General features: G+C 44.5%; 1 protein-coding gene across 3 annotated transcripts in view; it reads left to right on the top strand.

The window, feature by feature from the left end:
• PARD3B (par-3 family cell polarity regulator beta) overlaps nucleotides 1-19,961 on the top strand; it is a 2,582,324-nt gene that overhangs the window by 2,220,106 nt on the left and 342,257 nt on the right. The gene's annotated exons all lie outside the window — the stretch shown is intronic.

Consider the following 19,961-nt stretch of genomic DNA (forward strand, 5'->3'; position numbering starts at 1 on the left):
GATGTGTGTTGTCATACAAGCACCATTGTCACATCATCGGAAATAAATGTGTGGCCATGACTGTTAAACTTTGCTAGAACATGAACTACCCACTTTTGTCTTAATTGCCTTGACAATGGCTTGTATGATGGTTGAAATGTGTTGGATAATATATTTTTCTCATCCGCTGGGTAACTGAGCATGCTTGGCTCTAAATGAATGGTCAATCTAGTCTATGTAGACGGCCGACACCATTGAACATGCTTCCAGCATATTAGTCGTTTGCCCCCCTGAGCAGAGACTTTCTTTCTTTGTCAGCATCAAATTACTGATGAACACGTTCTCTCATTTGGGTTTTAATTGAAGCCTTGTAATGATGATCTACCAAACGTTCCAGGTGGGAGACCTTTCCCATCAATAACTATTGTAATGTCCATCAAGAATTTCCAGTTTGTTGTTGTCTTCTGCTTCCCAAGTATTGTTCGAGCCTACTTTAGCAACACCAGTTCTGGAATTCACAAAATTGGAAAGCCTTTCCCCACAGAGTCCCGCCTGTTGGGATTTATGTTGCCCTAAAGTTTACAGATGCAGAGTGGAATACAGGTGGCCTAGGGGACTTACATTTTAGCACATCAACAAGAAACGATCAGTTATTTCTGTTACTCCCACTCTACCCATTAATTGATATGGCGCACTTGAACCATGCACCCCGCAGGCCATCATCGACGGAAGGACGATTTATTGTCAAATTACTTGCCCTCTTCTTGCACATAGTGTAAAAATATGTCTTAATCTAGGATATTAAGATCGGTCATGGTTCTCCTAAGAGGGCATCCTGTGAGTAATTCGACCATCCGTAAGGTGGGTGAGCGCTCGCCTGGGCTTTTATGACATTTTGTATTACATGAAATAATGGTAGACACCCCTCAGGAAAATGTGCGTGGCTAATCCACAGACATTTTCCTATGCTCACAGTATGACAAACACATAGACTCGTGTAGTCCAGGTGTACACAGCTTACAGGTATTGTCCACCCTGTCATATTTAGTTGGCATATGACAACCAGGAGTACACCCTCTCATCTCGGGAAAGGGGGAGGACCAAGCATCCCCTTACCTTTGCCAGACTGATTAACTAACAAAAGCTCCATGGATCTGCCCTGCTCTTTTGTTGGGCCCCGCAGCTGTTGACAGCAATTATCATAGAAATTGAGTGTACTTCAAACTGGCTGCAGAGGTTTACAAAGGAGACAGGAAACCCAAACAACCTTTCAAGTGCAACTGTGTCAACCTGAAGCCAGCTCCCGCCCCCAGTATCGATGACGGTGAATGTCATATCTGGGACTGCATGTTTACAGTAGTCCACCCCGCAGGTGGACCCCATTCAAAGATACGAGAATGTGGTTTGCAAGAGCCAGAGAGTCTGGTCTTGCACAGCTTCAAGGGAGACATGCTGCTTTAATCAGGAACCACATATAGCTCAATTTACCTGAGAGACTCTTTGATCCACAACAGACAGGAAGAAGGGTGGGACTTGGTATCACATGTTTTCACCCCTTTACCTTTTCTGTTGCAAATCACTCTGGTTCCGCACATGTGCAGTAGATGGTTGGTACCTCAGGATTGGCTCATTAAGTCAGACTTGGCCTGCACCAATCACTGTGGCTCATTTGCCTTTAAAGGGGGCTGAGCCTCTCTTTTGGCCTATCATCTGAAGACTTTGAAAGGATTAGCATGAACTCCTCCTGATTGGACCCTGGTTGAAGGTACAGTCTGCCTTGCATCTTCTTCCAGTGAAGGAAGGCCAGGACCTCCAAAGAGGGAAGCAAGATACCTCCCCAAAACATCCCGCAAGGAACAGACACAGATTCTGAATCCAAAGGACCCACGAGCCACTCCAGAATCGGTACTCAGCCAGCACATAGCATGCCCTGCTAGGCTCTGCAGCAGTGTTCCTAGGTGGGAAGTGCCGGTAGGTCTCTAAACCTGAAACCAAGGAAAAAGCAGCTGCCCTGTAACACACTGCTCAGCTTTGGGCAGCCCGCCTTATAGGACAACACAAGCCCAGTTAAGAAGCTTGGAGCGGGGCCTCAATGAGCATTGACCAATGTTTGCCTTAAAGGAGATTTTAGAGTCAGTCGAGATCCTCGAGCTGCAACCGACTGCATTGCTGACCGTTGTTACGCCACAGTCCCTTAAAGACATCTGTGACGTCTTGACCAATGTTTCAGAACTGCCAACCATCACTGAGACAACAATTCCTGACCCAGGACCGCTGTGTAGGCCAGCCTGCAGCTGTTCGTCCAGCTTCGTTCCCCGAACCGTCTTGCCACCTGATCCCACAGCTGACTCACATCTTGAACTCTGTCACAGAAGCCTGCAAAGTGCACTGAAGCCGACTCGACCCTGTCAAGCACCAAGAACACCTATGCCACAAGGTACATTGTGGTTCTGTCCTCCTGGTCCTTCTCAGAAATACCCTAGAGACATTTTAAGACTCATTGCTCCCTTTGTGCTGAAGCCAAGAAACCTTAAACTGTTGTGGTTATTAACCATATCCATTACCCTCTGTCGGTATCCGGAGTGCATCCCTTTTCCTTCTTTGAAACGGTCTGTCCTCTGCATTCCTTTACAGGGTGGATTGTATTTCGTTGTGTTGCTAGAACAGTGTGTTGTGATAATAACAAAGTAGATATTTGTATACAACCATGACTGAACAGCCCTGTTTATCATTGGGTAATTGTATTTTCTCTGTGTTGCAACTAAACAACGATGCACAACCTTGCGGAGATAAGCCTGCTGTTCCATCCACGTTACTAAAATAGGACATGGAGGTTTATAATTTTCTTGTATTCCAATCTGTTCGGATCCCGTCTGATGTACTAGAGGGTTGGGTCTGATAGATGGTTCAGAAACCGATATTCATCCATGGGCCACTGGTGCCCCGGAATTGATTCATCACACATCCCCCCTGATGGTCACATTTTCCTTTTGGACAGTGGAACGTGGCCTGATCCCCTTCTTTGTTCTCCAGATTCCCCATTATGTGCTGCACAGTCTTGTCGGAGTAACTAGCCATCAGTGGAGAGACAGGCAACATTCCGTCTATAAGGCCCTCATCGGTTTGAGACACCTGGCAGGGCCTAACCTGCCTTTGATCCTTATGTGGCTGATACAATGTGCAATATTGATTAGGTAACGGTTACATCTGCCGTTCAAAGTGCTTCATTAAAAACACTATCAAGCACTAGCTCAAAAATATCTGTCGTTATATTGTGAATTCAGGGTCTTCTGAGCAATGTGTGCCTGAGCAGGTTTCCTGTTGGGTGCAAAAGTGGATGCAAAAAAAGTTTGCACAACTTGTTTTCAAGGAATAGTTGTATCTGGTCAATTCCGCGGTCTGCTCGGGTGGCTCTGATTTGTATGTTGCTCATATTGTGTCTAATTTTGCTCTTTTTACTTCCTCTTCCATCTTCTCCTTTTGTTCCAGGAAACTGATGAATAACAAACCTTTGCTTCTAGTCTTGCACATTCTTAATTACTCACTCAAGCCATATAGTTACAATGACTCATTTATTTACTGGCACTTAGAAATACCCTTCCAGTGTGATATACATTTTCACAAAAATGAGCAGCTTTCAGTTGAGGCAATTCCCCCCCCCAAGCCCCCTCAATTAAGTTCCCCGGTGGGCGGGAGGTCCGTCCAGGATTAGAACCCACAGTTGTAGAAATCAAGAAGATTATGGGTCAAATGGAAAACCAGCTGTGAAGGGACGAGTGAAGGCGGCTTGGCGATGCACTATTGTTGAGCCGAAGCCGTTAGTGTACGGGCCAGCGTGCTCTGTCAACCTAAGAGCCCCGAGCCTAAGTGGCCACTGTTGTGTTGGCCCGGAGAAGCCTGTGGCTTTGTCCCTACCACGACGGTAGCTGCACTTCACGTGCCGTCCAATCTGAAAGGACTAAAAGGCTTGCGATTGGCAGCGATCTCTCCTGGAGTGCAATTTAGTTGAAACATTTTTTGCGAGTGGTCCATTTTGGGTAAAAAAGCTCAGTAGGGGTGCAACTGCCTTCAGATTCCACGGAGGCGACGTACATTCGAGACTGCGACACTGCCAGTGAGGTCTTTTTTTTATGTTTCCAGCTGTGATTGAGTGCTCATTGTGTTGGCTGTAACCATGGAAAGAGGATTTTGCGCGCCTTTTTTCTCCAATGGAACCTCTTAGGGACATTTTATTGACTGTAATTCTGTACACTGATTGACACGATGATAAGACACACTATGCCAGGGAGAAGACTGGGATCTCTATTTTTACAGAAAATTGAAAGTTCTGCACTCTGGAAGGACCACCAGTTACATCCGTCTCCCTATCTCCCCTGGCTGCTCGTTTTTCACATGTTTTTTCTCCAGCCTTACACTTCTGGATCAAAACTCTGTCCGATGAGTTTAACGGCGAGCTGCTATGCGCTGTTCCACCACACATGCTTATGCAGTTCCATACCTCTGATTTATCTGGTGCACAAATGCCTCCACTGACCCTGTACCTTATTCCACTTTCCAAGGAATTAAACATTGCCCACAAAAACTCTGAGATGTAATCGTAGAATACTCTGCTACCTTCTGTTCACAATGATTAGGAATCTTGAGCCATCTTCAGGAATGAGTGCAATACCTACTTCACGGTTCTCAATTAGGAGTCGATAAGCCAGATATAAAAGCAGCTGCTGGGCACCGGGTATCCCCCTGTAGGCCGGAGCCAATGCTGGGGAACCAGGAGCGAGTGCACAGCTCACTCCAAATCTAACTTCCACATGAGATGCACACTTGAGGTTTCTAGCCAATAATGTGTGATCCATTATCTTTAAATGTGTCATAGGTGTGCCCTAATTCCTCTTTATGTATGTTCTCATACGCTCAAGGTTGATGTCACATAATCGTGTTTTTAAGGCATCGGTTGGCCTGGGGAGACAGAAGTAGCTGCTGGTAATGTTTTTAAGCTAAACCAGCTCTCCTAGGGTAGAAGCAGGAGCTAAATTCCTCCCCACAATTTCGGACCCTGCTACCTGTGTCCTCTGAACTCCACTGCCAAAATCTACCTTTGTCCACTTGTAAGTGATTTCAATCCGGCATACACCCAAGTCTCGCCCAGCATGTAGTGCGCAACTGAAGCCCTTACTTATTTTTGCCTATAAGTTCAATATTCTGAACGATATACCACTCATATCACACCCTTCTCCTGAAATCCCCCCCTGTCACACTGAACCAGGAATTAGGCTAGTTTGCAAAGGTAAATATTTATTTATGTATTTTAAATGTAATCACAGTATATTTTAATAGGTAAACAACAATCAACAATGGAGTAACAGAACACAGAATAATATCTTTTAATACACTAGGAATCAAGTAATGAGCACCAAAAACATATGCAGCACCGAAAAGAATACTTTTGTGTTGGTTTGGACAGATGGCACTATGGTTAGAGGTTCCCTGTGCAACACCCCTCAACCCCCAATAGGCAATGTAAAAAGATGGGAGGATAGAGCAGGTATTCAGGAATACCAAAATTCAAACAGAATATCAGTCCCACCTCCCCCCTTCAAACACAAGAGAAAAACGGAATTGACTTTTCAGCTGTCAGAATGGCTTTAAAATTGTCTTTAGAATTGACTGAGCAAAAACACCAAATGAGGACAAAAGTACTTGCATTGTTATAAATTCCTATGGGAGCCGCTTTGAACAGTTGCACACAGTCACAAACAATGATTTAGTCCAAAGAAAGCATTTGAAATCTCAAAGTCCAAGTAAAAAACACTTTAAAGCTATTTCACACTTGTAAAGCCTTTCAGATTTCAGAATCGCAGCAAACTTTTCCTTGCGCGATTTTTGCTAAAACGGGAGAATCGCATTGAGAATGCAAAATGGAAATGCACTTTGAAAATGAAAGATGCTATTGATTCCACTAGATTATGACTATGAAAAAGAGAATGTCACGCATGAATTTCCAGTTACGTGGCCAGCGTAACCCTTCATGTGTGATACTCTAGTTTCCGTTCTGGGATTTACTTGTCTTACTCAAAATCATTAATGACTTATGATTTTATAAAACAAATGAGAAAAATCAGCACAAGAAAGGTACTGACAACACTATGATTCTGAATTCACAGATAGGATGAATTGAGATTGGGATAAGACTGTGCAGAGATATTAGGGTCACTTTTCTTCCTATTAATACTTACAAAATAAGTTATTAGATTGGAGCGTCAGTTCTGGTCATAGATTTGATCTGGTCTAGGAAGAACAGCACATCAGGCACGGGACTGGATCAGCTAGGCCAGTCACCGGATTTGCACAGGATCTGCCCTCCTAGTCTGTGGGTATTTTAATCAGATGGATAGCGAGTTCCTCAGGCAAGCCTAGTGGTGGCAAGCCAGAGATTTTCAGGATACTGGTTCACAAGGCCTTCTCATCCCACAACACTTCTCTGGGGGTTTGGAAATAAGTTTGAGGATTAGGCCTTGCAGAAATCAATAGCTCTCTATTGCTGGCAAGAGTCTTGGCATCTGGATCTGGAAGGATGTGAAAGCTGGATGTAGAATGCTGGATCAGAGTACTTCGCCGGAATCAAGAAAGTGAGTGGATCTGTGAGTCCCTATGTGCTGTCAGCTGTCTCTATTTATGCTCTAAAATGACATCACAAAGTGGGTGTATGGGCCGGTTTAGCTAAGCTTGTCCCTGTGAGCTTGGATAGGATCAAAACTTCATCTCCTCCTTGCAATTTGAGTGATTGGATCAAGGCTGGATGATGTCATATTTTATGGTTTGCTTTACAGTCCTCAGAGACCTCCCTTTAGCCACTGGTCTCAAAATTGGATTTGATACTAAATGCACATTTCTACATTGGTCACCTTTATACAAATCACAAACAAAGATGCCATATTTTATGTGGCAACTATTCCTCAAAACCCTGCAGCGGTGGGATCTTGGCTCAACTTTCTACAGAATGTTGTCCTTTTTGCTATGAACACAATTTCCAAATTGTATGCAAATTTCCACAAATGTGTGTGTTTAACATAGGGATGTGCGTGTACATTTTCACAATTGTAACCTTAATACATTTTGTATAAAGCCACATATATTGCCATTCCTGCCCAGAACATGTCACAGTTCTACTGCCTCTTCACACGTGCAGCCAAAATTTAGATTAACAACTCTGTCCTTTATATATTTTTCACCACTTTGAATAACACGTTAGGAGTCATTTAAAATTGTTCATTCTTAACAGCAGATGGTCGCTTGGCTCCACCCCTGTGTCTCTCCTGGGAGTCCAGTGCATCCCCCTCCTTGGGGGAAGCTCCTTCTAGGAGATTTTACAATCACCTTCACACCTCCACTTCCTGGGCTGAAAGGCTTGTCATTGTTCCTTCTCTTTCTGTCTGTAGACAATAGTCTGTTCTAACCCGCTATTAGAACCTCCCAGTGAGTTTCTGCTGAGAGGAAGGCCCTCCTCCTAGGAGAAAAAAACCTGCTTTTCCACTTCTTGAAGCTCAGCCAGGCTAATTAACTTCTTAAATACAGCCAAACCACATTTTTGCATCAAACATAAATACATTACTTCCTTAGCCTTAAAATTTGTGGGATCAAAAGCACAACTAAAATCTGTATTCCTTTTTGGCAACAATCCTTTTAATGTTTGCTAGTCCAGCAGACTTTTAGTTTTAGCTCACTTTAAAGTTTCATCAGTAACTTCTCTGACAGCTGTCATTCAGGTAGCCCAGGGTACTGCACCCAGATTTTGGCAGAGGCTGTCAGTTTTCAGACAATCCAGTTTGTCTGAAGAATGATTTTCTCTTCATATTAGGACTTTGTATGTTCCACAATGCTTCATTAGATACATGAATTTTAGCACCAGGCAAGATTTTGAATGTTGAGAAGTGGTGTGCAATAGGCATTTTGGAGTTTTTAGCAACAAAGCAAATGTCATTTGTAGGCACATTTTGGGGTTTCACTTGCAAAGTGCTGCTTCCCTCTCTACACTCTGTTTGCTGGTCATGGAGCCCACTGGCACATTTTCTGCCAGGTGTGCTCTATTCCACCGCACACGCACCATGGGTGGCAGGTTGTGCATTCCTCTTTTTGTGTGCTGAAGCACACAGTTTTTGTAGGTTTTTTAGGTTTTTGGCACGCACAAGAATTTTTCCACCATTGTTGCCGTTTCTTTCACCATAACTGGCAGGGTGATGCCACATAGCATAGCGGAGTGGGTCAATACATCCCACACACTCAACTCCAATGTCAAGACCAAATCTGAGTCTCAGGAGCTCCATGGCTAAGAGCTACCTGTGACCCCTGAATTCTGCCACCCTTTCCATTGAGTGGGAGCACCCATGTCACAGTACTGTAAAACCCTCCGCCCCACCATGGGGTATGAACACTCTGTACGTGCATATGTAATGCTGTGTCCCTCTGGCTGGAGGAGAAACAGTCTCTTAGCAGGTTAAACAATTGTGAGGCCAAGAACTGAACCTCATTCCCGTTCCAGCTCATGAGCCCTTTTACATGTCATGCATTTTTGAGGGCCCGGGGCCTTCTCAGTACTGTTCTGATCCTGCTTCTCAATGTCCGACAAGAAGAAACTGATGGTGTTGGTGTCAGCATCCTTGTATTATTAGCTATATCTTTGAAATTAATACTATGGGCACTTATTTTTTTGGAGGGAGTTTATGGGGCAATCTTTCGTGCTTGGATTAGATTAGTCCAGGTGTTTTGCTGTAAAATGTGCGATTAAGGCCCCACATAACTGGTCGTATGTAGCCAAAGAACAGTGAGAACAAGACTCATTAACAATATTATTATTATTTGGAGATTATTTATTGAGCATGGACATAGCTTCAGGAAGCAGCAGAGCACTATACAAGTAATGGGTGAGAAATATACAGTGAGGGAGGCAGAGATACAAGTGAGCAGGGAGGTAAAAGGGTTGAGAGGTAGGGTGGATGATTTGTCAGGAAGGGCTCTGCAAGCAGCAAGTGGGGAAACATAAATGAGCAGGTCACTTGTCTCAGGTTAGGTGGGGTTTGAACCGACATGCAAGGGAAGGAGTCATTCCTTGAAGAGGAGGGTCTTGAGCTCGTTCTTGAAATTTATAAGTGAGAAGGTTAGTCTCGTGTTGACTGGGAGGAGGTTCCAGAGTCTGGAGGCGTACACTGACAGGCCCGGTCTTCTAGTTCCACCAGAATTCAAGTTTGCACATGTCCTTACTTCTGGTGGATCATAGATGTCCAGAGATGCTGAGTTTATCAGTGAGGTAGTTTGGGGACTTCAGGGTGACAACCTTGTAGAGGATGCATCAGGAAGATATGTGCCTGCAGCAGAAGCTAGTGCAGTTCAATGAGGGTCAGGTTGATGTGGTCGGATTTGTGGAGTCTTTTGGAGAGTCGTGCTGCAGCATGTAGGACACATCCGGGCATCCGGGTAGTCACAGTCACCAGAAGGGCATTGCCAACATCCACAATAACATGTTTGTGGATGGTTGAAAATAAATGTCTCACACATCCCATGGATATTATTTTTCAACTTTGAAGTAATCCGCAATTGTGCCTAAAGAAACGGCTGCATATCTACTGCATACCTATTGTGAGGAATCCTGGGATGTTGTCACTTCTTCCCAAGGGGGAGCCCCTTCCCAAGAGGCCAGGGTGGTGAGGCCGCTACCCGATAGTCCCACCTAGGGGTAGTATTCAGTGGCAGGATCTCATGGTGAGAGACCTCCCCCTCTGGGGATCGATAAGAACATCTCAGGAGAACGTGGTATGGCCACTTCAACCCAACACCTCTTAACCCTCTATACCTCTTATTCTTTTAAAGGAGGTATCTGCTGACATTATCGAGCATATCACTACTGCTGTGAATATTTCCTTTTCCACTGGGCTTATTCCTCCCTCTCTTAAGCACACCCTTGTGGTCCCCCTCCTTAAGAAGCCGTCTCTTGATCCAGACGTGCTGTCTAATTATCGCCCTGCTGTCTAATTATCGCCCTATCTCACTTCTTCCTTTTCTTATGAAGTTGATGGAGGCTTTGGTGTCCCCTCTTCTCTCTAACTTTCTTGAGTCTTCCCATTTCTTCGATCTGTTTCAGTCTGGTTTCCGCCCGGGAGGGGTACTGAATCTGTCCTGAACTCGGTGCTTGAATACCTGGTATGCCTGGTGGATGAGGGTGGTGTCGGAGCAGTCCTACTCTTGGATTTGTCGGCTGCTTTCTGCACCGTCGTTCATTCCATCTTGCTTTCTCGCCTTTCCAACGCTGGTCTTTCTGGCCGGGTCCTGGACTGGTTCACATCTTTTCTGTCTGAGCGCTATGTCTATTTCTCTTCCTCCTTTTCGCTCTAAGTTGGCTACACTTCTTTGTGGTGTCCCTCAGGGTTCGGCACTCTCTCCTATTCTTTTCAACATTTATATTAGATCCCTTCTGCTTCTCATTCATTCACACGGTTTCCGCTATTATTCTTATGCGGACGACACTCAGATTCTTGTCCGCCTGGACCTCACGCAAGCTGAGACTGCTGCCCGTCTCAGGAATTGTCTGGAGGAATTGGGGCACTGGATGATGACTAATTGGTTAAAACTGAATGGCAGTAAGACTGAGGTCCTGGTTGTGGGTACCTCTTCTCCCCTTCTGTATTGGACCACGCAATTCTGGCCATCGAGCCTTGGTCCTCTTCCCCCTTCCAGTTCAATCAGTCCGTAACCTTGATGTTAAAATCTCTTCATCTTTGTCTCTTGATAATCAGGTGGCTAGTGTCTGTAGTGTCGGGCATTTTAAACTCTGCATTTGACGGAAAGTACTTCCTTTTATTCCTGTTGAATGCCAGGCAACTGTAGTGGCAGCCTTGGTCCTCAGCACGCTTGATTATTGTAACTCTCTTTATCTGGCCCAGCCTCGCTATCTGATCCAAAGGCTTCAACTGCTGCAAAATGCCGCCGTTCGTTCTATACTTCGCCCTCCCTTTGGATCCCACATCTCTCCTCTGCTTAAGAAACTCCATTGGCTTCCGGTGGCCCGCCGGATCTTGTTTAAATCACTATGTTTGGTGCATCGCGCCTTTTATGGCGTGGGCGCTGAGTATCTTCAAACTAAGTTTGTCCACTACACTCCATCCCGTTTGCTGCGTTCTCATTCTGCGTGTCTTCTTACTATCCCCCACTTCCGTCTGTCACGTATGGGAGGCCGCGCCTTCTCGTTGGCTGCTGCTAAATCCTGGAATAAGTTGCCTATTGCTCTTCGGGCAACCATTCCATTGATTGCTGAAAACTACTCTCTTTTAAGACGCCCTTTCTTTTGGTATTGTCAGGCCTTTCTGGTCCTCTATTATCCTCAGCAACTAGCGCCAAGATACCTTCGGGTGTACTTGCGCTTTACTAAGTTTTTATAACATAACATAACATAACCCCCGTATCGTGTACTCCAAATACTATACTTAACCAACTCTCACATATTTGTAGGGCAGTCAGTGTGACATCCCCTGAGACAAGGGAGATGTGCCAAATCTGGTGAAGTAGTCACTAGACCCTGTGGGAGGTAAAAATCCATGTGTCCCTTTGTGAATGAGGTTGCTCCCCAACCAGGAGACTTCCATATATTTCGGTCAACATACACCTGAGAAGGTTGGTTTCTAGTATTTACAACATACAAGAGACATCTGTATGTCATACTAAATTGAATGGAAAAGAATCTCTGACCACAAGGTTCAAAATCTGGAAGAATAGGTGAGTTCAGGTTCAAGATGCAGAAATCTCCTCCAAAGGAGAAATGCAGGACCTACCCAGAAGATTGATGTTTCTGTACGAAATGTATCAGCATTGGTTTCTGCACACAATCTATAAATATAAGAGAAGAGCACCACAGAAAGAATTATGAGCACTTCATGTTTATTCAGTATTTTTCACAATGATTAAATAAATGTATTACATATGAAGTAGTATTCACTTCACCCCAGGTGTCCCCATGTAAAACTAGACACTTTTTATTCTGGTTACCTGACTCCAACCCTGGAGGTGGCTTTCTGTGGGAGGACCATATAGGGGAGACCAACCTCGTGGGGTGAAGATGGCTCACTAGATGAAGACCTGTCATACCCCCACCTCCTTGTGAGGAATAATAGTCATCCGGCATTGCCTTCCCAGCTATGTATGGCATATTGTAATAAGGAACTTCCTGTTAAAAACCATAGACAAACACATACTTGTTCCTATGGGCCTACTGGGGCGAGGAAGAGGGCCCCAGTAATGAAGATAATCCCTGCCGAGAACCGCACAGTGAAGGATAGTTGTTCCTAACAGCTGACCAATGCCTGGAACTTTAAAAAACCTGACAAGCCGGGAAGATGGGGATACACAATACCAAAGGCCGGTTGGGAAACCGGAGGGACGCAGAGCAGACCGGAGAGCAGGTAAGATTGTGGCAGTGTTGGAAGAGGAGACTCCGAGACCGGAGGTCTGCTGCGATTAAGTAAGGAGCAAGAGACGCTCTACTGGGAGATCTGCTGCAGTGCAAGGACTGGGGAGCCTATGCGACGCTGGGCAAAAGATGAAGCTTACTGCTGGGCAACTCACAGAGCGCAGTGAACGCTGAAGCAGCTAAGAGGTACCGGTGAGCCCACACAGGGAGATTGGGGCACTGCGGCGCTTCGAGGCTTACACAGCACGCCAATTGAAAGTAACTGTAAAGCATGGGAGAACACGAGCAGGGGAGCTGGGGAACCTATGATGCACATGAAGTTATGAAAGAAAGGCGGGCAAAGACCCAATACGCAAATAGAAATTAATATGAACATAAAACAGTGTTACAACATTGACAAAGTCCAGGCAGGAGAGTATACCAGGAAATTTAAATGGGAGTATGGGACCCATACCCAATATTCAAGTAGTCAAGTCTAAACCAAGTCCCGGCAGGAGAGTACACCATTCCAATTTGTTTGAGTCTGGAGACTCACCCCTGAACTGTGTTTAACAGAAACCAGGAAAGAAAGCAAGTCTTCCGAAGGACTGAAAAGACCAAGCAGGGAAGGAGCAACTTCTTGGTCTCTTTTTCTTTTGTTGGGAACTTGGAGAGAGAGAAACTCTTCCTACCAAGAGAGGAGGGTTATCTCTCCACAAGGAAAACTATTTCCAATTATTTAAAATTAGTTGAAAGACCAAGAGGATTGAAATACTTTCTTGGCGTCTTTGAGTTAAACATTTAAACCACTGTGCTGAAAACAAGCACGAGCTAAACGTAAAGAATCCTTGCAAATGTGTGAAACCACCAGGAGGAGAAAACAAGTCCCTTGGAAGGAAGAGATTGTAAGAAGAAGAAAAGACAATCTCTTGATACGAAATCCTTACAATATATTTGAAAGTGGTGGAAAGGCTGAGAGGAAGTGAAGACCCTGTTGGCGCTTATGAGACTGTGAACTGTGAAAGAACTAAGAAACATAGGGGAAAGGAAACCCCTTCCAATTATGCTAGAACCTTTGGTTGTTTATTTCATTGACACCCTATAGGAACATTGAGTTTAACTTGTGAACTACACTGCAAGTGGCAGCTAGAGAACATTACCCTGACTAACCAGAGCCTGATGAGATGAACCCAAAAGTTACGGTTGTAAATGGGCACGCTGGTGGGAGCAGAAAAGGTTCATGGCATCTGCAGAAAGGCACCATGTAGGAAAACCTACAAACCTGGGGCAACATTAAACCCCCCACCTCCCACAGACAATATCGCAGAGAGTCCAAAAAGTGGATATTTGGTAATAAAGGGGAGTCCAGAAAACTCTCACCTTTGAAAAAGAGAACCACGGACGTGTCATCCATAGTCTTCCTTGTGGCAGTATTTGGCAGGCGAGTAGACCAAGTCTGCTTGTATTTTGTATTTATGTATTTATTTATTTATTTACAAAGAGTAAGGAGTAAAACACTTTTACCTTAAATTCTTATCTGGACCACTGATTGTTGTTAACACAATGTAAGGATGATTCATTAAACGAGGGTATCAGAATGAGTTGGGAGAGAAATCTACAACAAGGGTCTCAACCAAAGAGAGAATAGAGCTATTTCACAGTGGACTCATTAAAGAGCAGGTCAGTGGGTCATCCATTGTGATCACATTTGACACGTCGTTCATGTACACGAGGAAGTTCACAAAAAATCATGGGCACATATTGTTCTTTCGCACCAGAAATTCCCCTGATGAGAGACCAATATTGTTAAATTGGTTAATAATAATACCCATTACAATAGTGCCTAGAATCGGGAGGAATCTTGCATGAAGCGCTGCATAACAATCTGCTACTAATATTATTGTTATTAACATATATTGCAGGAGCCGGACACCCTGGTTGCACCTTAGGCCTCCGCTGCCTTAAACGAGACTCCCCTTCGTGCTGTTCTGCAGCCTGGACTGAAATAGGTCAGTGTAGTAGTCGTCGTTCAGTAAATGGGATCCTTGTAGAATTGGCATGTGAGGCTGTGAATTAACAGTCTGCGCTTGGGTTTTACGGCACACATGCACAGTGCTCGTCTATATATTGATTTACCATAAAGGTTACAGGGCGCGCTTAGTTGTTCAGTAAAACGGTGTACCTGGCCATGCTGTACGGCGTGCTAAGTACTTCTGAGGCCTCTTTCCTGTAACCAATCCCACCCGCCCCCTAATGTTGCTGGCCGCCGCCATACCATCGAGGTACCTCAGCTCCAGGGTGATGCTTCACAAAGGCAACATATCACAAAAACGGGAATAATTTAATTGTGGAAAAACAATGCACATTATCGGGGCAATGTAGCCCATTTTGAAGAAAGCCTGGGACCTTCCTTGCCATTTCAATCTTCCTCTGTTTCTTTCACTGAACCACAGTAGCAGAAGCCATTTCTCTTTTATGGGTATACCTCCACTTTCTTGCTGAAGAAATAAACACAATTAGCATTTTCTCCTGGAAATAAAGCATGCTTTTCTTTACTTACAAAATACATCAATAAGAGATTTTAAAATGGTACCAAGTCCCACTCTGGGGCACTAATTGATGGCTTGATTGGCACCCAAGGCAACTGCGCATTCCTCTGAAATCCAAGACAAATAGCAACACAGCCCTGCTTTCCGGGAGAGCCCTACTTTGGGAGAGCATCTGTTCTTAATGCTTTATTGTCAGTTTAAGCACAAAATGCTATTAGTGTAAGCCCTTAATCCCTGCCGAGTTAAAGGAATCTGGGGCCCGGATAGCGCTCTGACCATGCCTACCATACATCTGCAGGTCCTGGAGGCCAGAATGCAACATCTCTGCCCAGACTGTCGCAGGTTATACTTTTAGAACTATCTTTGTCTTAGAACTATCTCTGTCTAAAGAAATCATATTTATTTATTTATTTGTTATTGATTTTATATATATATATATGTGTGTCAAAAACAATGACTTTAAAAAAAAAACTTTTCTTTATTGGCATGAGGCAAGAGCATAGTACCATACAAAAAAGAATGCATTCAAATACAATATGAGAAGTGCCAAGAAACGAGAAGATGGACATCATATCTGCTTTACCTCTCTTACAGGATCCGAGCCACAAGCCCACACGCTCACAATCACACTCCCCTGTTCAATGATAACAATTAATAGCCTTCAAACATGCTTTCATGTTTACAGCAGATCATGTAAAATGGTCAATCGGAGAGGTAGCGATTTCCCAAAGGGCATTTTCATCAGATATCGCTATTACACGCTTGCCCACCCCCTAGGTGTCCTGAGTCTGTGCACTTTGAAGGCATCACAAGAGACCACAAGAGGTTTTGCAGATTCCAATATGTTCTGTTTGCAAAATCTGCTCCCACTCTAGCACCAGCACGTCCCAGGTTATAACCAGGTTGAATGTGATTCTTATATATTCATTCTGAATCAAGGTGTTAGGTTGGTAAAGTGTTTACGGGAGAGTGGTCCTCCAGTGGGAAGATTGAAGCACGTTTTGTTGTTCCCAGATTCACCAGGTTCTGATGTCTGTCAACAGAGGTAAGTTCTGCCCTCAAGATATTGTTCAATTTACTTGCAGATATCCTAGTAGTGTCAAAACTCAGTCTACTGCTCCATAAAGAAGTCTCCATTACCATAGAAGAAAGTGCAGTGCTAGCGGAGAGGCCCTTCATCTTGAAGGCCTCGCCTGCCAGATAATTGAGGAGGGAATGATCTTCCACCTTAGCCAATCTCCAATAGTATCTGATTCTTTTGCCCCTCAGAAGAAAGTCCATAGAATTAACATGACATTCATGTCTGAGGTACTCAATAGGCACATTTGCAGGGAGATTGAGCAATGAGGTTAGGCAATGGGCAGCTATTTTTTTCCAGTTCTTTCACTCTGGCCTTTGCCCATATTTCAGCAGCTTAGCAATCATTTTGGCTTTAAATACCCTTATAATAGCCTCCATAGAAAAGGCCAGCATGATGCTTAGCAAGTAACTTAGTGCTTCCAGTCTGCTGTTTGGCCACAGTTTCCAAGTGATCAAGCTGAGCTCGCCACGTACGGTGTTGATTAAGCAATATCCCTAAGAATTTATATTCAGAGATGCACTCCATAATACAGTCCTTCAGTTTCCAGGAATACCCAGATGCCTTCTTTTTTCCTGGTTTTCTAAAAAACATTGTTTTAGATTTAGCAGTATTGATCTTAAGGTTGTGTCTGGCAGCATATCAGTCCAGCTTGTCAAGTAAACACTGAAGTCCACACAGTGTATCATACCAAAGCACAATATCGTATGCATAGCCCAGCCAAGATGTTTTTATCCCCCTCCCCCACTCACTTGGGCAGACGGATCTCTGCTTCTTGGAAATAATCGGTCAGATCAGCCAAGTAGTAAAGATTAAAGAATAGCGGGGCAAGAATACACCCTTGTTTCAACCCATCTCGCGTAGAAACGCTGTCAGTAAGATGGCTTTCCGAATCCAATTTAACTTTTACAGTCGTATTGTGATGCAGAAGTGTAATCAAATTGAATAAACCCATTGGGATGCCTCCCCGCTGAAACTTCCTCTACGGTAAATCTCTGTTCACAGTATCGTAGGATACACTTAAGTCGATGAACGCCACGTAAATATCTTGGCCCGATAGACTCCAGGCTCCCTCGATCACCGCAACCAGTGCAGCAATGTTATCCACAGTGGAGTAAGACTTCCGAATCCCAGTCTTATTAAAGGGTAAATAAGATGTCTCCCTAACCCAATCCGTAAGGTCCCACAGGAGAAGTCTGGCAAACAGTTTAGAAGACGCATCAAGCATTGCCACAATGCAATCGTTATTTGGGTCATGCACCTCATGGCATTTGCAAATCGGGACGAGAGTGCTCTTTTGCCAGGATGCAGGAATACTGTTGGTCAAGCAGATACGTTTATATGCTGGTAACAGAATTCTACTCCATAGAAGTGGGTTTAACTTCATAAGAGAATTGCACAAACCATAAGGGCCTGGGGCTCTAGACTTTTCCCTGGATAAGGTTGGCCAGATCAGTCTCAGTAAAGTTCCCCTCCCACTGGCAGGTAGGTTTCGCTGCCATACGTCAGTGTTAAGTGCATTTCCCAAAGAAATGTTTATAAACCGAGTCCAAGCCTCCGCTGAAGTACCACTCAGCAAGCGACCCTGCAGATGCGGGCCATTGGCACAGTGCCAAAATCTCTGTGAATCATGGTGCCACAGATCTTAAAGAATTCCTGCCACCGTTCAAGGCGTTGGGTACTCTGCAAATTATGATGCCACGTTCTATAGCCCTGTTCACTTCCATTTGAACGGAGAGAGATCACTGTGGAGGTAAAATCGGCGTGCATCAATTCTCTAAAAGAGCACCTAATGCTGCTTTCTTTGGACCGGATCCTCTGACCGAACATATGTTTGTGTTTCTGTAAACCATGTTGAAATGAGTCATGACATCTGCCACTAACTAGAGGTTTTGGGGGAAAGCAAAGCTTCATTGATTGTAGAATCAGGTGATTGAACCTGGTCTCTCATTCTGGGCACCCTGATCCAATCCAATGTTCGGGCAGAAAGGCAACTCGGTCTGGGTGTACATTGGAGCAATTCGGACACATTCTGGACCACGAGTTAATATGAAGTCATTAAGAGTCCTCGAGAGCATTTAATTCAGTTCCCTACATTGTTTAACGCCATTGCTTCCTACATGATCTTTAACTTCTCTAGTGGCTTTAGGTACACATCTTAAAATTAGGGGATAACAATTACTTTCCTTAAGTGGAGTCACCTCCAAGCTAAAAACTTGATGGAAACCTCTAGTAGAAACAAAGATATCATCTATACTGGAGCTGTTCCTATGACTCACTGTAGTAAAAGCTCCAGGTTTGTCTCCTACAGTCCAACCGATCAACATTGTGAGATTGAAGCCCTGAAGGAACCTGAGGCAACAGCACCCTTAATATTATGGGTGATTTCCCTCAGCAATCCAGGAGGGATATCCAATTGTTCGTCTAAATCATTTGATGCCACGGGCAGTAATTTAGAATTTAAGTTGCCCTTTAATCGGTGTCTCCATAGTGGTGAAGTCAGTGCCACAGATTTTAAGGAGGGCATCCATAATGGCCGCTGTTGTACCGTGGCCGGGAGTATCATAAAGATTTATTCATAGGTCCTTCTCCCCATTTCCAGATAAGGATCCAGTAATGATGCCGACTAGAAGAAACTCACAATCTACACCAAGTTTAACAATGGATCAAGAATTTGTAACACACAGTATGTGCCCACCCTTAGGCCTCTCCTGAACACCTTTAGTAGCCAGATAAAAAATGGTATTCCTCCAATAAAACACTTTGGGTCCTGTAGCCCAAGTTTCCTGCATCCCTATCACAGCACAATCCTCCAGCAAGGCACCCAAGCCTTCCCCTTTCCCATAATGGGACTGGCCTCTGGTGTTCCATGAAATAATAGTACTGTTCTTATTGCTGGGGTCGGCTGAGGATGTGCTGTGGAAGGGTGCCTGCTAGCCATGGCCAGTCCTCCTTTCAAAAGAGCTCAGTTTGAGTGCTGGTTACGTGGTTTTTAAAATAAGCATGACGAATGCCCGCCTGGGAAATCGCAATCGTCAATGTTCCATCCACTCGTGGCTTATTGCTATTGCCGAATTGGTCTGACGGGGGGAGCCACGAAGACACACAGGATGGGTGATCCATTGCCCCCTTGATAATTCATATCTCAGCCTCATAAAATGGCTTTGATGTGACATGATCATAGCCACACCCGTCTCTGTCTGACAGTGGACAATTGTGGTAGACTTACAACATTCTCGGGTTTTTCAACAAGCAGAAAATCATCCGAGACTATAAGACGTAAGGGGACACTTAAATGAAAAATATCTACAATAGTCTACATGTCTATTCAACGTGCATTGGGCTGGCAAGCAAAAAATGGCTTTTTATTTTTACAATTCGACTTGCCACATTTGGATCATTCAACATGGGCAATGCCCTGTAGTCGACCTGTGAGCCCTCCCTGGCTAGCTCTATCCTCAATGTAAAGCTCAGTGTTTACATTCGAGGACCTTTTAGCTTGTGGACCACTAGGAGCTCTATGCTCACAACAGTGGTCCACGTCTTTCTCTGAGGAGATGATCGAGCCCTTCAAAATCAGAAGAGCCTTCAATGCCTAAGACCTCCAGTGAGGCCAATGGTTGACAATTCTACCATTGAGGAATATTCTAATGTTGGTGGTTTTGATGCCCTCATTAACCGATGTTGTACTTGCGGTCCCCCTCCTCTTAGAGATTGAAACTTGTTCCTTCTATCAATGTGTTCTTGAGGGAGGCGGGAGTGGCACTGGGAGAGTAACAGGCTGTTTAGGGCTGTCACGTCAATACAGGTCTTCGATCGCTCCTTCCGAGCAGAACAGTTGATGGCCGTTGGTAGTTTCAATGATGCTGTCGAAATAGGTGGTACTTTCTTCTCTAGAGTGCCACAGGCAGGTACATGCGAGGGA

Source organism: Ambystoma mexicanum, chromosome 9, assembly GCF_040938575.1.
Source record: "Ambystoma mexicanum isolate Mex_15411 chromosome 9, UKY_AmexF1_1, whole genome shotgun sequence".
NCBI lineage: Eukaryota > Metazoa > Chordata > Amphibia > Caudata > Ambystomatidae > Ambystoma > Ambystoma mexicanum.